Source organism: Zea mays, chromosome 5 (assembly GCF_902167145.1).
Source record: "Zea mays cultivar B73 chromosome 5, Zm-B73-REFERENCE-NAM-5.0, whole genome shotgun sequence".
In the NCBI taxonomy this organism is placed as follows: domain Eukaryota; kingdom Viridiplantae; phylum Streptophyta; class Magnoliopsida; order Poales; family Poaceae; genus Zea; species Zea mays.
In genome coordinates, this window is record NC_050100.1 from 73879947 (window position 1) to 73892851 (window position 12905).

General features: G+C 42.2%; 1 long non-coding RNA gene across 4 annotated transcripts; it reads right to left on the minus strand.

Moving 5' to 3' along the window:
- Positions 1-2990: 2990 nt before the first annotated feature.
- Positions 2991-6850, minus strand: LOC109939929 (uncharacterized). 4 transcript variants are annotated; one of them, XR_002262303.2, is made up of 7 exons: positions 6401-6829; positions 4931-4998; positions 4626-4711; positions 4495-4545; positions 4019-4073; positions 3756-3925; positions 2991-3650 (listed from the first exon to the last, which is right to left on the minus strand). It is a non-coding gene; the product is annotated as an uncharacterized lncRNA (long non-coding RNA). The 4 variants fall into 4 exon arrangements; XR_002262301.1 differs by lacking the exon at positions 4931-4998 and having other exon boundaries at positions 6401-6850; XR_002262302.2 differs by lacking the exon at positions 6401-6829 and having other exon boundaries at positions 4931-6391.
- Between the last annotated feature and the right edge of the window lie 6055 nt (positions 6851-12905).

The following is a 12905-nucleotide window of genomic DNA, read 5'->3' on the forward strand; positions in this document are numbered from 1 at the left end:
CTAAAGATTTAATTGTTTGCAATGTTTCTATTTCCAATCTTAAGAATGAAAATGCTATTTTACATGCTAAGATTGATGAATTAAATGTTTGCAAACCCTCTACATCTACCATTGAGCATGTTACTATTTGCACTAGATGTAGAGATATTAATGTTGATGCTATTCATGATCATCTAGCTTTAATCAAACAACAAAATGATCACATAGCTCAACTTAGTGCCAAAATTAATGAGCATGACTTAGAAAATAAAAAATTTAAATTTGCTAGAAGCATGCTCTATAATGGGAGACGCCCTGGGATTAAGGATGGCATTGGCTTCCAAAAGGAGACAATGTCAAGCTTAATGCCCCTAAGAAACTGTCTAACTTTATTAAGGGCAAAACTCCCATGGCTCAGGATAACGAGGGTTACATTTTGTATCCTGCTGGTTATCCCGAGCACAAAATTAGGAGAATTTACTCTAGGAAGTCTCACTCTGGCTCTCATCATGCTTTTATGTATAAGAGTGAGGCATCTAGTTTTAGGCAATCCACACATGTTAAATTGCCTAAAAAGAAATCTCCTATTGCATCAAATGAACATAGCATTTCATTTAAGACTTTTGATGCATCATATGTTTTAACTAACAAATCAGGCAAAATAGTTGCCAAATATGTTGGGGGCAAACACAAGGGGTCAAAGACTTGTGTTTGGGTACCCAAGGTGCTTGTTTCTAATGTGAAAGGACCCAAGACCGTTTGGGTACCTAAGAACAAGGCCTAAAATTGTTTTATAGGTTTATGCATCCGGGGGCTCAAGTTGGATCATTGATAGCGGGTGCACAAACCACATGACTGGGGAGAAAAGGATGTTCTCCTCCTATGAGAAAAACAATGATCCCCAAAGAGCTATCACATTCGGGGATGGAAATCAAGGTTTGGTCAAAGGACTTGGTAAAATTGCTATATCACCTGACCATTCTATTTCCAATATTTTTCTTGTAGATTCTTTAGATTACAACTTGCTTTCTATTTCTCAATTATGTAAAATGGGTTACAACTGTCTTTTTACGGATATAGGTGTTACTGTCTTTAGAAGAAGTGATGATTCGGTAGCATTTAAGGGAGTGTTGGAGGGTCAGCTATACTTAGTTGATTTTAATAGAGCTGAACTCGACACTTGCTTAATTGCTAAGACTAACATGGGTTGGCTCTGGCATCGCCGACTAGCCCACGTTGGGATGAAGAATCTTCATAAGCTTCTAAAGAGAGAGCACATTTTGGGACTAACAAATGTTCATTTTGAGAAAGACAGGGTTTCTAGCGCATGTCAAGCAGGGAAGCAAGTTGGTGTTCATCATCCACACAAGAACATCATGACGACCGACAGGCCGCTTGAGCTACTCCACATGGATCTATTCGGCCCAATCGCTTACATAAGCATCGGCGGGAGTAAGTATTGTCTTGTTATTGTGGATGATTATTCTTGCTTCACTTGGGTGTTCTTTTTGCAGGAAAATCACAAACCCAAGAGACCCTAAAAGAATTCTTGAGACAGGCTCAAAATGAAGGATAAAAAAGATTAGAAGCGACAACGGGACGGAGTTCAAGAACTCACAACTAGAAGGCTTTCTTGAGGATGAGGGCATCAAGCATGAGTTCTCTTCTCCCTATACTCCACAACAAAATGGTGTAGTAGAGAGGAAGAATAGAACTCTACTTGACATGGCGAGGACCATGCTTGATGAGTACAAGACTTTGAACAGGTTTTGGGCGGAAGCAATCAACACCGCTTGTTACGCCATCAACCGTCTCTACCTTCACCGAATCCTCAAGAAGACATCGTACGAACTCCTCACCGGTAAAAAGCCCATTGTTTCATATTTTAGAGTCTTTGGTAGCAAATGCTTTATTCTTGTTAAAAGAGGTAGAAAATCTAAATTTGCTCCTAAGGCTGTAGAAGGCTTTTTACTTGGTTATGATTCAAACACAAGGGCATATAGAGTCTTTAACAAGTCCACTGGACTAGTTGAAGTTTCTTGTGACATTGTGTTTGATGAGACTAATGGCTCTCAAGTAGAGCAAGTTGATCTTGACGAACTAGATGATGAAGAGGCCCCGTGCATAGCGCTAAGGAACATGTCCATTGGGGATGTGTGTCCTAAGGAATCCGAAGAGCCTCCACAAGCACAAGATCAACCATCTTCCTCCATGCAAGCATCTCCACCAACTCAAGATGAGGATCAAGCTCAAGATGATGAAAATTAAGATCAAGAGGAGCCACCTCAAGAGGAGGACAATGATCAAGGGGGAGATGCTAATGATCAAGACAAGGAAGATGATGAGGCACAAGACCGCCACACCCAAGAGTCCACCAAGCAATACAACGAGATCACCCCGTGAACTCCATCCTCGGTGATATTCATAAGGGGGTAACCACTCGATCTCGTGTTGCTCATTTTTGTGAACATTACTCCTTTGTGTCTTCTATTGAGTCATACAGGGTAGAAGACACATTAAGGGATTCGGATTGGGTGTTGGCAATCACTACAACCTTTTAGGCCTTCTATGACATTATGATTATGTCACTAACTAGTGTTTATTTGTCATAGGTTGTATTTTGGTGACGCCATTATGACGAAAAGGCCACCGTCATAGAAGGTGCGTGTTAAATGGACTACAATGACGATTATAAAAAAATCGTCATAGATTTTATGACACACACTAGATTCGTCACTAAATCTATGACTCTCTATTTCGTCATAAGTGACTGTAAAAACGTCACAATTAGTACAACCATGCATTGCCACATGGCGATGGTGTGGCAAAACCTTTATAACAAAAACATTTGTCATAGATTTGATTACGTGGCAGATGACGTGACAAAATTGTTGTGACGATTTTTTCCACAAATTGCGAGGTGGCACCTGGCATGGCAAGTGATGTGGCGAAGCATTTGTGACACAACTATAATCGTCATCACAAGAAACACATCATATGAATTCATATCATGGAATATAACCCATAATATATTGAATTATCATGCACTCAACAGAAGCTTCATATGTCCAATTTCTATGTAAATAAAACATCTTTTGATTTTGTAGAAGAGAATGTTCATCACCAGATCAACAACAGCAACAGGCTAACAGATGTGTACAACTTTTACTACCTTGCGCAACATTGGGTCTGGAATCTACATCGTGGAGCTCTCTACCTTGCAAAACATAGGGAGTGGAAGCTACTTCTGAAGTGACTGTCATACTTGTTTATCTGTCTATCTGCACAAGGACCTAAACTTGGATATGTATTTTTGTCGCCTCAACTGTGGTTAGCTACTCCTGTCACCCCATCTCACTGAACTTGAAGGTTTTGTAACTTGACATGTTGGAGTATTGCTTCCTTCACCTGCAGCATTTTCATGGAAAATTACAGCTCACCATTCATGCTGTCATGCAGCGGTGATGTTAGTTATAAGATGAACATATTTATTTTGTAGGATTGAGTTATGTGCGACTTATGATAATTTATGAGGAGAAATGTCAAGTTTACCATGCTAGCCTCCCTGATCACTTGTCCTGGGTAGACTGCATCTCATGCCCACCAGTTAGAGACCTTTTGATTCTCTTTCCAAGCACTCCAGTTTCCAGGGAACAAATAGGTACAACCAGCTGCAAGAATGTTTTAGACAAATACATTTAACACAATATTTGAGATCACCAAGACACTAGACTATAACATTTCTTGACTATTGGGAGATCAAATTGTGTATATACCTCATGCACACTTGTTGGAGTCCTGTTTGAATCCTTACCCACTGTGAAAGCTTCTTGCCCGCTCTGCATGAACACATTCTACTACAACTCTAGTAGCTCCCTAGTACGAGTAAGATTAGATCCAACTGAGTGGATGCAACACATTGTAGAGCCACCTCCCACTTCATGGACTGCGAAAAGATAATTTGGATGTCATCATATTAATGAGGCAATGTAAATCCTGTTGTAAAAGTAATGTGAAGATGCAGGTTGCTGTTAATAACCTCTCAGAAGGTCTTTGTGCTCAGGCTCAACATGATCTATATTGGTGTCAATGGCCTGCATAATGTATTAATGTAGAATGCTGGTATTCAGTGCCTCTCTATTACTGCTTAGCGTCTAATCTTTGTTAGTGGAAGCACAAAATAAATGCACGATGCAGCTATCTCATGTGGTGTGACAAAGAAATGATCCACAACATCTATCCAAGTTACAGTGCTCAATTAACCAACTGATCAGGCATTGCACTATTGTGTTTCTTTTACATAAAAGAAACACCATCTCTCATGATATCTCAGTAAAAGAGCGGAAAGAAGATATACCAATCGAGGTGGAGACAAACGGACAATTTGAACCTTTCTAAGGGCTCGGATGTCTGTAAGTTATTTAGTTTCATAGGATCCATCTACCAAAGAGACATTGGTCTCAAGTATGGACAGAGAAAAAGAAATAGATAGTGATATGTATTTGATCATCTTACCTCAAGGTCACTGTCACGTGGATGGCATCAAACTATCATCCCTTCATATACCTTTCAAACATGAGAACGAAGAGGGGTTAGTACAACTCTTACCCAAGATGGCAGCTCTCAACAATATGTATTGTAGTTACCTCAATTTCAGGAGACACTAAAAGGATCCATGAGCTTCTAAAGTCATATGGGCATGTGAAGTGTTATGTCCCTTACCAACAAATATCTATTTATGAACATATAAAATTTGAGTCAGAGCTGAACAACACAGTGTCATTTAGTATTGTTTTTATTCAACCAAACCTCTTTTTCTTCAATTGTGAAAAATTATTTGCTAATTGCCAAAAATTATTTAATTGAACCCCTTCTTGTTCAGAGTTGGGCCATCATATATTAACAAAAAGAAGGCGCAAGAGCCCCTACAAACCCACCCACCCATACTTACGTCCTCCCATAATGAAGGGCATTCTCTTGCTTGATCTCAAGAGGGTAGAAAACAGGAAGGTACTCCACCTATATATTATCAGATTATCTATAAAATGAGGTTGTAGGACACAAGTGTAAACAAAACGTAAAAGGTGAGAATTCAGCCATTTGTTAGGCCAAATTCAGCAGGTCGTGCATACCTCTAAGAAATTATGAACCGGAATGAACATTAATTTATCTATATAAAAGGGCTTCATGTGAATATGATTGCAACAAAAGCTAGCTGTTTTTACCTTCACCTTTTCCTCTAAGAAATTATGAAACGGAATGAACATTAATTTATCTATATAAAAGGGCTTCATGTGAACATGCTTGCAACAAAAGCTAGCTGTTTTTACCTTCACCTTTTCCTAAATAAAGATAAAATACTCAAGAAAATGAGGGGAAATATACTAGTCATCAGTGTAGCAACTGCTTTAAAATGCAAATTCTAGCACGGTTTTAGAACCTGTGATGACACCAGTGGACATCGGTTGGCATGGTTCTAGAATGCAAAAGCTCTTATCCACATAATATAAATAACTTTGTCAAAGTGACATGCAAACAGTTGGGGGCATGAAAGTGCATGTATATGTACAACTAAAACAAAATGATTGTTGGCTACTAATGCAAGCAGGCACTGCCATAAAGGATGTCCATATTCATCATAAATGAAATGGAGCAATGTCAACATTACTACTATCTCCGATTATTTAAAAAAGAAAGAAAGATGTCCATTCCCAGCAAGAATAAGAGATCAACTATTGGTTCAATTTATTTCATAAGCAATAGATGATAAATAGAAACCATTATTGTGTAGGAAGGAAATTAGATGCCAACATCTACAGAAAAAGAATGCTTCAATTTTGTTTCCCCACAGAAGTATGACAAGAAGTTCATTTCAACAGTAAAAAAGTACACACATGGTTGCTAGGCTCTAGAACAAGAACGCTCTTCTCCATGCATCAGTCCACCACGCGCATGGCACATGGCCCTCAAGAACAAGAACGTGACAACGACTATTCAGCAGATCTATGAAGGGAGCAGTGGCAGAGTCAATGCCTCGCACGCCCGGGCATATGCCCGGGCTCCGCATCCACCCATGTGTGGTGTTCGCCTCGCGGGTACAGGCATCCACACCACCATATAGACACCAGCAAGTACAGGGACAGCAATAGCCAGTAACCAGAGGTCCGAGTGCTCAGGCTTCGATTCCATGCTGGCTTCGCCACTGGACGGGAGAGGGAAGGAAAGAGATGGCGATGCATATATGTGAGAATGCGGCGAAGAGGATCACCGTCAGGGTTGTGTCGCGCCATCTCCACACGAAATTAATGCAAGAAACCTAGTGGTCGCTTCCTAGATCCAAGCATCAAAATCAATAGATGGGATCGTCTACAGATCATGGAGCGCAAATGTATGGGGCCACCATGGAGCCAGGGAAACTCACCCTCATAATGAGCTCGTTGGCATTGAGGACCATGTCGGCACTGGGGTTCACGCTCCCCATCGGCGCATAGGGTGACGAAGACGAGTGCAGTGCGCGCGCCCACATCGAAGACGACGACATAGTAGTCGATGCCGTTGTTGTGGAGGATGGCCGCGTGCATTCTTCCGAACTCGTCGTGCCCGAGTTTGCCGACAAAGGCCGCCTCGCCGCCGAGTCGCGAGACCCTAAACGGTGCTGGGAGGAGTCGCGCGTGTGGGAGGGGAGCAGTTGTCGCTGGAGGGCGGGCAACGAGGGAGGGGGCAGAAGAGGGAGGTGCGAGGAGGGAACCAAGGCGGACAACGGGGGCGGAGGGGGCGGCGCGGCGATTTGCCTCCAACGGCGCGAGAAGGGAGAGTGGGAGACGGCAAGGTCGAACCCAACTGTGAGTTTTTTTCAAAGTACCACACACGACTCTCGCTTAAAAAATAGAGATTTTTGTTTATATCAAATTAAATTATATTATTGGTGTAATGGTATTGGTACATTTGTAAAGGATGCCAAAACTCTATTCAAGGTTCATCATTATTTTTTTTATTTCCCCCATTTTTATAACGATAATGTTTTAGTTTCGTAAGACCATATGTAACAGTTTATTCATAGTTTAGCCAAAAACACTATTTTGCATTATTCTACACTATAAGTTGTGCTGTTCGTAGAGTGAATATTGAATATGTGTACGAGGATAGTCTAAGCCTACATTATTTTACATCATGTGATTTACATGATGTAGAATGATATAAGTTGATCACGTGATATAGAATAATATAGGTTTAGACTATCCCCATACCCACTGAAGATAGTCTAAGTCTACATCATTTTACATCATAGCTCATCATTTTCTTCTTCTAAATTCAACATACATTATTGAATATATAGGGTTTGTGTGCCTATAGATGGTGTACGCTTTTATGGCGTATCTACATGCTACTTTTCTACGTGCAAATTTAAAATTTTATTAAACAAATAAAACACGTCATGTGACCCACAATATCATACATAACTCCATATCCAGTATGACGTGGCCTTACTACAGAACATGAGCACAGAGATAAATTGTACGATTTTATTTTCTAAAAATAGATTAAATCTCTCTTACAATTTGACATTGTTATTTGATATCATCACAATCATGATGTATGACAAGTTATGACGAGTAATTTTTTCAATGACAAATGCAAAATGTCAAGTAATATCGTCATAAATATGATTTGTGAATAATTTATGACATTTTTTATGACAGATGTTAGATTTTTGTCACTAAACTTGGCTGGCGGCTAGAAATCGTCATAAACGAATCAAATTAATGACAAATTTCTTTAATGTCATCGTACAATCGTCATAGAAGGTCATATATGTTGTAGTGAATGCAAGAGGAACTCAACAACTTCACGAGGAATGAGGTATGGCATTTAGTTCCACGTCCTAATCAAAATGTTGTAGGAACCAAGTGGGTCTTCCGCAACAAGCAAGATGAGCATGGTGTGGTGACAAGGAACAAAGCCTGACTTGTGGCCAAGGGATATTCACAAGTCGAAGGTTTGGATTTCGGTGAAACCTATGCACCTGTAGCTAGGCTTGAGTCAATTCGTATATTACTTGCCTATGTTACTTACCATGGCTTCAAGCTTTATCAAATGGATGTGAAGAGTGCCTTCCTCAATGGACCAATCAAGGAAGAGGTCTATGTTGAGCAACCTCCCGGCTTTGAAGATAGTGAGTACCCTAACCATGTTTACAAACTCTCTAAGGCACTTTATGGGCTCAAGCAAGCCCCAAGAGCATGGTATGAATGCCTAAGAGATTTTCTTATCGCTAATGACTTCAAAGTCGGAAAAGCCGATCCTACTCTCTTTACTAAAACAATTGCAAATGTTTTGTTCGTATGCCAAATTTATGTTGATGATATTATATTTAGGTCTACTAACAAATCTACTTGCGAAGAGTTTAGTAGGATTATGATTCAAAAATTCGAGATATCTATGATGGGGGAGTTGAAGTATTTCTTAGGATTTCAAGTGAAGCAACTCCAAGAGGGCACCTTCATTAGCCAAACGAAGTACACTAAAGACATACTCACCAAGTTTGGAATGAAGGATGCCAAGCCCATCAAGACACCCATGAGAACCAATGAGCATCTCGACCTCGACACGGGAGGTAAATCCATAGATCAAAAGGTATATCAGTCGATGATAGGATCTTTACTCTATTTATGTGCATCTCGACTGGATATTATGCTTTCCGTATGCATGTGTGCAAGATTCCAAGCCGATCCTAAGGAAGTTCACCTTAGGGCCATAAAACAAATCTTGAGATATTTAGTTCATACTCCTAAGTTTGGCCTTTGGTACCCCAGGGGATCCACCTTTGATTTAATTGGATATTCAGATGCTAATTGGGCAGGGTGTAAAATTTATATAAAGAGCACATCAGGGACTTGTCAGTTCTTGGGAAGATCCCTGGTGTCTTGGGCTTCAAAGAAACAAAATTTCGTAGCTCTTTCAACCGCCGAAGCCGAGTACATTGCCGCAGGCCATTGTTGCGCGCAATTGCTTTGGATGAGGCAAACCCTAGGGACTATGGTTACAAATTAACCAAAGTTCCTCTCCTATGTGATAATGAGAGTGCAATCTGCATGGCGGATAATCCTGTTGAGCACAACCGCACTAAGCATATAGCCATTCGGTATCACTTTTTGAGGGATTACCAACAAAGGGGGGATATTGAGATTGCATATGTTAGCACAAAAGAACAATTAGCCGATATCTTCACCAAGCCATTAGATGAGAAAACTTTTACCAAACTTAGGCATGAGCTAAACATTCTTGATTCTAGGAACTTTGATTGATTCCTTGCACACATAGCTCATTTATACACTTGATCATATCTCTTTCATGTGCTATGACTAATGCGGTTTTCAAGTGTATTTCATGCTAAGTCATAGATTGAAAGGGAAATGGAGTTTTCGGCGAAGACAAGGCTTCCACTCCACTCCATCGAATTATTCATCCTTCGCCGTCACTCCGCACCGCTCTCCAATTTGGTATAATCTTCACTCATATATTGTTTGCCAAAGGGGGAGACAAAGTAAAAGGGCTTATATTTCACTCACAAGTATCCGTTTTTGGCGATTCATACCAAAGGGGGAGAAAGTATTAGCCCAAAGCAAAAGGACCGCACCACCACCAATTTCAAAAATGTAGTCTTTCAATTTGTATTAAAAGAAGTTTTTTGGTATCTTATTTTTGATATAATTTCAAATTGGTATGACCTCTTTCAAAATTAATATCTAAAACCCTCTTGAACACTAAGAGGAGAATTTCATTAAGGGGGACTTTTGTTTAGTCAAAGGAAAAGCATTTGAAACAGGGGAGAAAATTTCAAATCTTGAAAATGCTTCTCGAAATCTTATTCATTTACATTTGACTATTTGCAAAAGACTTTGAAAAAGAATTTCCAAAACATTTGCAAAAACAAAACAAGTGGTGCAAACGAGGTCCCAAATGTTAAAATAAATAAAGCAATCCATGCATATCCTATGAATTATAAATTGGTTTAATTCCAAGTAACCTTTGCACTTACCTTTTGCAAACTAGTTCAAGTACTGCACTTATATATTTGCTTTGGTTTGTGTTGGCATCAATCACCAAAAAGGGGGAGATTGAAAGGGAAATAGGGTCACACCTTTTCCTAATTGATTTTGGTGGTTGAATTGCCCAACACAAATTATTGGACTAACTAGTTTGCTCTAGAGTATATGTTCTAGAGGTGCCAAAGGTTCACAACAAACCAATACAAATATAAAAAAAGGGTTCAAATCAAAGGAGCAAGAAAACCGAGGCTGCCCTGGTCTAGCGCACCGGACTGTCCGGTGTGCCACCGGACAGTGTCCGGTGCACCAGGAAGAATCCCCTCCAACTGCTAAGCTTCGGGTTTCTAAAAATGGCTCTCCGCTATAATTCACCGGACTGTCCGGTGTGCCAAGCGGAGTAACGGCTACAGCACCAACGGTCGTCTGCAAAAGGTGAACAGTGATCTACAGTGCGCGGGTTGCGCACACAGAAGTCAGAGCAGGCGCAGATGGCGCACCGGACAGTGCACAGTCACTGTCCGGTGGCCCCACATGTCTGAGCTCCAACGGTCGAACCCTAACGGTTGGGTGACGTGGCTGGCGTACCGGACTGTCCGGTGCGCCCGTCGAAAGAAGCCTTCCCCAACAGCCACTTTGGGCGGTTGGGGCTATAAATACCCCCAACCACCAACACTTCAAGGTATCTAAGTTTTCAGACATTCCACCCAATACAAGAGCTAGTGCATTCAATACAAGACACAAATAGAGTGAATCAAAATCTCTCCAAGTCCCAATTCCACTCAAAGCATTAGTGTCTAGAAGAGAGAGTTTTTTGTTGTGTTCTTTTGAGCTCTTGCGCTTGGATCGCTTTTCTTCTTCCCCATTTCTTGTTCCTAAGATCTTTGTAATCAAGCAAGAGACACCAAGTTGTGGTGGTCCTTGTAGCGGACTAAGTGTCCCGTTTGATTGAAGAGAAAAGCTCACTCGGTCTAAGTGACCGTTTGAGAGAGGGAAAGGGTTGAAAGAGACCCGGTCTTTGTGGCCACCTCAACGGGGAGTAGGTTTGCAAGAACCGAACCTCGGTAAAACAAATCATTGTGTCATCCGCCTTATTTGCTTGTGATTTGTTTTTCGCCCTCTCTTTCGGACTCGATTATATTTCTAACGCTAACCCCGGCTTGTAGTTGTGCTTAAACTTTATAAATTTCAGATTTGCCTATTCACCCCCCTCTAGGCGACTTTCACTTATCATATTTGGCTATCATGGCCTTAGACATTTCTCTAATTGTCACATTTTCATCTTCCCTCCATTCTTTCATTTTTAGTTTGATCTCACATACTTTTGGGAAGAAAATATTTGCTGAGACATACTTTATTCCAGAAAAAAGTTCAGTGAGTTCATGTTGGCTGCTATTGGCAGGGGTTGCCATCACAACTACAAGAGAACGCACGTATTCAATTTAACATACCAAATATAGATAAATAATACCAAAACAAATAATATGTACATGTGAGGGCAAAATTCTAGGCTGAAATTGGCACTGGACACTAGAGATCGAGGGCTCCAGGCTGACCTTGGTCCTTGGAGCTTGGACGGCGCTGTGCCGCTGCCGCTGGACGGCTGGTGATGACCGCACTGCCAGTCGGTAGCCGCTGGACGCTGGACGGACCGGTGAAGTGGACTGGCGTAGGACGCTGGACTGTCGCAGCCCGCAAACGCGCTGGGTCCTGGCGACCTGGCCTCCTGGGTGTGGCCGCGTGGGACAGGGGTAGGGCGGCGCTGCCGTGCTGGAGCGGCCGAGCGGTGGAGCTGGAGTGCTGGACCGCCTGGGTGTGGCCGCGTGGGATTGCCGGAGCCGGATGGGGAATGGGGATAGGGGCGACCGCCACAACGAGAACAGACGGGTGTAAGGTTTGCTGAGACCGAGTTAGGGTTTCCAGCACACACACACATATATATATAGTTTATATATTAGGAGCCCAGGGCTTCCAATAACTAGAGGAAGCCCAGGTCGGACGGTGCAATCCGGTCGAGCCGGACCACATCCGGACGTCTATAAAACAGGACCCGGAGTGCTAGGGTTCAGTTTTTACGCTCCACCCCGATTCATTAGCGACGCCGCGTGCGACGACGGCGGTTGCCCTAGAGCGTGCACGGCGGTGGACCCCTAGCCGGTGGCCGCAACTCCATGACCTCGACACGCGGTGGCGGAGGTTCCTCGATCCGGAGTAGTGGCGGCGGTTCCCAGGTCGGTGGCGGTGGCTCCCCGATCTAGAGGGCGAGCGACAGCGGGGCCCTTGTGCGGGCAAGCGGCGGCGGCCCCGAGGTCCCGAGGAGGCGACACTTCCAAGGCCGGCGAGCAAGCGACACCCCTCGACGTGCGAGTAGCGACGACGACGCATGAGGCGCGATGTTTGAGCGAGCGACGTCACGGAAGGCCCGAGATGCGCGCAGAGATGATCGCGTGTGACATCCTCCGATCCGGCGCAGTTTTCTTTTCGATTATTGTGTTTTATGCCTACCACATGTATTATTTACGCCAAAAACTGTATGATTTTATGCTTAAACACGGAGTTCGTATATCAGTTTACTGCATGCATATTGGAAAGACAATTCCTTGATTTATGTTGTTCGTAATTTACGTGCATGCAATGGAAACTCCCACGATTTTTGCCATAATTTGGATCCGTATAAAAATAGAAACCGCATGCATGCGGCTGCCATGTTTTCGGATCTGTCATAAAAATAGGATAGTAATAACAACCTACTAGAGCTATCAACCTCTCACATTGACTCAGTATTTACGCTTATAATTGAGGGATTTTATGCTCAAAACTTAAGGTTTTTACGCTCCACTCGGAGATGCGTCCACCAGTGAACAATATGCCAGATTTTTT